The following is a 6,091-nucleotide window of genomic DNA, read 5'->3' as shown; positions in this document are numbered from 1 at the left end:
TCTCCATCCTCTGGGGCTTCACCCCAGCAGGCTGCCATGGGCTCCATGGACACGGGCATGTGCACGCTTTGGGGTCTTCTGCTTATATTTCTTTCCCCCTCCAGCTCTAGAAATTGCCAGAGGTTTGGGGAAAGGGGCCCATCCAGCACCATCCAGGATGGAGTGCATCAGCCAGCCCCAACCCAGCCATTAACACTGTCCCCACCAGAACTAACCCCATCCAAAGACACACTTTCAACATACAACATGCAAAAAAACAATGCAATCACGTAACCATCACGCTGATCTTTAATATGGATTAAGGCCTCTGTAGTGGCTGATGACTGTAGGAACAAGAGCCATCATAATCCACAGGCCATAATGCACTGGCCATAATCTATACAGATCATTCGGACTGAGTTTATTAATTGTATGTAAAAAAGTATCTCTCTCTGCCATCCTTTATAATAATACCAGAGACGTACATCCACACAAATCGATGCTGAGGCTGGCAACACAAATTAAAGACAACAAAAAGGGTTTTTTTAGGTATGTAGGAAGTAAAAGGAAGGCACAGGGCAGCATAGGACCCTACTGAACAAGGGGAAGCAATTAGTGACAGAGAGGGGGGACAAGGCTGAGCTATTCAATGAGTTTTTTGCCTCCGTGTTCCTGAACAGGGCTCAAGATAAATCTCCTAATGGGTTCCTAGATGGGCATCAGAGGGACACCAGCCCACAACTGTCGACACTGACTTGGTGCAGAGTCACTTGGATGGGCAGGATGTGTTCAAGTCGGCAGGCCCGGATGAGCTGCATCCAAGGGTACTGAAGGAATCGGCTGGTGTCGTAGCAGAACCACTGGCACGGCTGTTTGAGCACTCATGGCGCTTGGGTCAGGTCCCGGAGGACTGGAAAAGGGGCAATGTGGTCCCTATTTTCAAGAAGGGGAGGAAGGAGGATCTGAGTAATTATAGGCCAGGCAGTCTCACCTCCATCCTTGGAAAGGTCTTTGAAAAGATAATGAAGGATTCCATTTGTGGGAGTCCAGCGGGAAAAATAATGCAGCAGGGAAGCCAGCATGGATTCGTAGCAGGTAGATCATGCCTGACCAATGTGGTTCATTTTATGACAGGGTCACAAAATGCTTAGACGCAGGAGTACAGGTGGATGTTGTTTTCTTGGATTTTAGCAAGGCTTTCGATACAGTATCTCATCTTATTCCCATAAATAAATTAAGAGGCTGCGACATAGATGTTTACATGGCCCAGTGGGTGGCAAATGGCTTAGTGGTTGCACCCAGACAGTGGTAGTAGACGGGTCGGTGTCGACCTGTAAGGATGTGGGTAGTTGGGTCCCACAGGGTTCAGTCCTTGGACCTGTACTCTTCAATATCTTCATCAGTGACTTGGATGTGGGTGTGAAGTGTCCTCTGTCCAAGTTTGTGGATGACACTAAATTGTGGGGTGAAGTGCACACTCCAGAGGGTAAGGAACGATTACAGGCAGACCTGGACAGGATAAAAAAAGTGGGCAGTATACAATAGGATGCAATGCAACAAAGGACGAGTGCAGAGTGCTGCACCTAGGGCACAAAAATATCCAGCACATCTACTGGCTGGGAAGTGACCCTCTCAGCTGCACAGGAGCAGAAAGAGATCTCAGAGTCATAGTGGACTCCAAAATGAAAGTGAGTCAGCAAAGCTATCCGCACTTTATCATGCATTAGCATCCAAAGAGGTGATACTTCCCCTCTATGCGGCATTGCTCAGACCGCAGTTGGAGTACCGCATCCAGTTTTGGGCACTGCATGTCAAGAAGGATGTTGATAGACTTGAGAGGGTCCAGAGGAGACCACTCGTATGGTTAGGGGCTTACAGGATAAGCCCTATGAGAAGAGACTGAGGGACCTGGACCTCTTCATGCTCCACAAGAGAAGGCTGAGAGGGGATATTGTGGCTGCCTACAAATTCATTAGGGGGACACAGAAGGGATCGGAGATGCTCTGTTCACCAGGGTGACAAGGAACAATAGTCACAAAGTGACAGAAAGCAGATTTAGGCTAGATATCAGGAAAAACTTCTTCATGGTAAGGGTGGCCAAAATTTGGAATGGGCTCCCAAGGGAGGTGGTGCTCCCCACTACCTTGGGGGTCTTTAGGTGAAGGCTGGATAGGCATTTGGATGGGGTCATCTGACCCCAGCACTATTTCCTGCCTAGGTAGAGAGTCGGACTTGATGATCTGTTGAGGTCCCTTCCGACCCTAACATCTATGAATCTATGAACCTATGAATCAAGGGCTCGGTGAGCAACTCTTCACCAGGGCACCCTTGGGGAAAACTAGGAGTAACAGTCACAAACTCCTGGAAGACCCATTCAGGCTCAACACTAGGAAAAACTTCACAGTCAGGGTGTCCAGACTATGTAATAAGCTCCCTCCAGTGGTGGTGCAATCACCTACCCTGGAAATCTTCAAGAGCAGACTGGACGGTCACCTTGCTGGGGTCACTTGACCCCAACTGTATTTCCTGCTTGTGCAGGGGGCTGGACCTGATGATCTTCCGAGGCCCCTTCCCGCCTTATAATCTATGAATCTATGAATTTGCTTCCTTTGTATCTTCATCATTCTGTCTGTCATGCTCAAAAAGCCATATTTGCGCTCACTTTTCTGGACTTTAGTGATTGATTTCAATTAGTTATGGTGTACTCCCAGTATCCAAGCAAAAAATGTCCCTTAACACCCTTACTTTAACTTTAACCCATAACACCCTTACCAAGGTGGAGCAGAGAATAGACGGCAACTGAATGCCAAAAGAATGGCAAGAGCAAGACAAAAGGAAACAGATGAGCAAAGAGGATGTCGTTGAAGAGATGCAATGGAAAGGCAAAGGGTTCGCAGAGACAATAGAAGACAGGCTGAAAGAGTAGGCAACAACAGAGTCACTGAAGATGAGACGGAGGAACACAGTTGTGGATTCATGAATGCGGTGTGCCAATTTTGTAACTCTTTAAACTTCCAAGCTGAAAGCCCATCAGATTGCCAATTCTGGAGTAGTTGTCATAAGTGTAAAGTGATTCTGCCTCCAAGAAGACCATTTCCAGAGTATTTGTGGGATTTGATGACAATTCGGCACAACGAACATTACCAGACCCTTAAAACAAACATTCGATCGTACAACAGTGCAACGTCTGTTGAGCAAAGATCATTGTGACGAGAGGTGTGATTCACGGACCGTGTGGAGAATTGAATCCAAATGCACTGTGCACGGAAAATCACCAATGTCTCAAGAAATATCCGAAGGAGTTTACCGAGGACATGTTGATGGATACCCCTTGTATAGAAGAAGACCAGGCAGAACAGCTCAAGTTGGTAATGACACAGTGGAAAACAGAAACGTAGTACCCTATAACAAGCATCCTATTTTTGCCCGTCATTTTTGACGGGCTTTTACACTAGTAATGGTATAATGTGCAAAGACCTTTTTTATTCTACACAGGCACATTATGTGAAGACTGCTAAAACACACAAAGGCCTGAATCTGTAGCACAAGCCTGGTGGGATAGGGATGTCTGGGAAGTGGGGGAATAGGAACAGATGTCTTTTCAGGGGAGAAGGGAGCAAGGCAATTGGGAAGCATATACAGGGAGAGAAGATGATGACCGGGGACACACAGGGAGAGGAGGAAGGGAGGACAGGGGAGTGACACTGATGTGAGATAAGCGGACAGGCAAGAGGACAGAGAGCGACCAACCTTATTCAAAGGGGACCCATGGCTTATTGCCCCAGAGCTCCTAGCTCACATAGGGCACATCTACAAGTGCATTAATGCACCGTAGGTACTGAGCATAGTTATAACAGGTACTAACTCAGTGCACAGTAACAGGAGGTAGTGCTGGTGCACACCTTTTTAGTGACACTAATGCACAGTAGGCTAATTCTACTGTGCGTTAGTGCATTAGCATGGCTTCTGCCATGATGCGCTAATACGCAGTAGAATTAGTCTACTGTGCATTTAGTGTCTTCTGTAGACGTGCCCATAGAGCTGTCCTGTCATGGAGACACCTTTCCACCGCAGCCTGAGCTCATAGGTAGGTCAGATCCAGATTGACCTGGAGATACTTGTCTACCACATCCTGAGCTACACCTGCCTTTGGGATACATTAGAAGGGAACCTGGGGAAGGAAACCTAGAAACCTTTCTATTAAGCTGTGGTTTATCACCTGAGAAGCCTGCCAGGCTCCTAATAAACAGCAGTTCCCCAGCTCCATCTTATCACACACTGACACAGAGCAGAGGATGGGAGCAGAGACCTTCCTTCCCGCATCTGCTTCTGCTTCTCCCTGAAGAGTGCACCAGGCGGAAAGGACTTTCACTGACGGGTGCATCCCTTCTCCGTACGTCTTTGAGTGGCACAAACCAGCAAGAGGCAGACAGTATGTGTGGCTGACAATGACACATGGTACTATTAAACAAGTTGACATGTCAACACAAGGCAAGGGCAAGAAGACTGAGACTTTGAAGCAGGTGTGCATTATGTAGTGACTCACAAGTCCCTTTTCTAGAGTCATTTGTCTGCAAAGGAAGAGAGGTGGATGTGGCAGCTTAAAGGTGCTGGGGGCTACAGGACTCACTGCTCTGGAGACTGCACATACCCTTTGATGAACGAGTAAGAAGGCTGTCTGCTTTCAGCGGGGAATGGGGGCTGATCTGCAGTTATCTTAGGAGATCCCAGATGTTGGACTGTTACACATTTTTGCAAATTCTTCTTCTTTTTTCCCCCCTCAACATACACAGCTTCATAGTTTTATAGTTGTTAGGGGCTGGAAGGGACCTTACAGATCATTGGGTGCAGCCCCCTGCACTTGGGCAGGAAAGACCGCTGGGATCAGATGACCCCAGCAAGGTGAGCATCAAGACGCTTTTTGAAGATCACCAGGGTGGAGATGCTTTTTGAAGACCACCTCTCAGGGAAGCCTGTTCCAAACCGTCCGCACTCGACTTGTAAAGAAGTTTCTCCTTATGTCTAGCTTGAAGCAATCCTCAGTGAGCTTGTGCCCATTATTTCTTGTCCTCCCTTGGGGGCCCTTGGTGAACAGATGCTCCTCCAGGCCTGATACACTTATAAGCTGTCACCAAGTCCCCTCTGAGTCTTCCCTTCTCCAGGCTGAACAGTTCCTAGTCTTTCAGCTTCTCTTAATATGACCTGGTCTCTAGGCCTATAATCATGCATGTGATCCGCCTTTGGACTCTCTTGAGCTTTGCCATGCACTTCCTGAAGTGCAGCACCCAAAACTGGTTGCAGTACTCCATTTGCGGTCTCACCAAGGCTGAGTAGAGCAGGAGAATGATATCCTTACTCGAAAAACACAGGGAGGAGAAATACACCTGCATCCAGTAGACCACTGGGACCAGCCTTGCATCGGGTGCCTAACAAATGTTCTTTAGCAGCCCCAAGATGCCATTTGCTCCTGCCAGGGATAAAGGGCTCGTCCGGGATTTGAACCCGGGACCTCTCACACCCGAAGCGAGAATCATACCTCTAGACCAACGAGCCACGCATGCAAGACTGAATTTGGAGAAACACTTCTCTCCTTTGGCGGTGCCATTCTTGGAAGCTTAAGCATCCTTTCAGCAAAATCTGGCTTCACTCCCAGTAAAGTCTTCCTTGCTGCAATGAACCACCTGGGCTCCTCCAGCTGCAGGCTCCCCTGGCACTGTGGGTTGTGCTGTGCTGGGCAGAGGCAGGAGGTGAAGGGAGGGGGAGCCTGGAGACCCCGATTGCTGCTGCAGCTGGAGCGATGGAGGGAGCAGCAACCAGGTGGTGCCCTTGGAGGGGCACAAATGAACCCTTTTCTGGCTCCCTGTGACCCGTGGGCCGCCAGCTGGACAGCCCTCATACAATGATGTGATACAATACAATGTCCTTCCTTGCACCGACTGATGGATCAAAGGCAAGATGCTGTTGCCTACAAAAGTTCATACCTCTCTGAACTAGCTGGTCTCTGATGCCACCCATGCCCTGCCTTCTGCCTGACTTCAGCCTAACCCAGCTAACCACTTCTCTACCTGCATGTAAAAAGCATGTACGTTGGTATGGGAGACTGCCAGAGCCT

The 6,091-nt window shown here is 48.5% G+C and overlaps 1 non-coding gene across 1 annotated transcript; it reads right to left on the bottom strand.

The window, feature by feature from the left end:
- Positions 1-5,460: 5,460 nt before the first annotated feature.
- Positions 5,461-5,532, bottom strand: TRNAP-CGG (transfer RNA proline (anticodon CGG)). The gene has a single exon. It is a non-coding gene; the product is annotated as a tRNA-Pro (tRNA).
- Between the last annotated feature and the right edge of the window lie 559 nt (positions 5,533-6,091).

This window comes from Alligator mississippiensis, chromosome 4 (genome assembly GCF_030867095.1).
Source record: "Alligator mississippiensis isolate rAllMis1 chromosome 4, rAllMis1, whole genome shotgun sequence".
NCBI classification, from domain to species: domain Eukaryota; kingdom Metazoa; phylum Chordata; order Crocodylia; family Alligatoridae; genus Alligator; species Alligator mississippiensis.
Note: the sequence above shows the minus strand (reverse complement) of the source record. Positions and strands in the feature narration are given on the sequence as shown.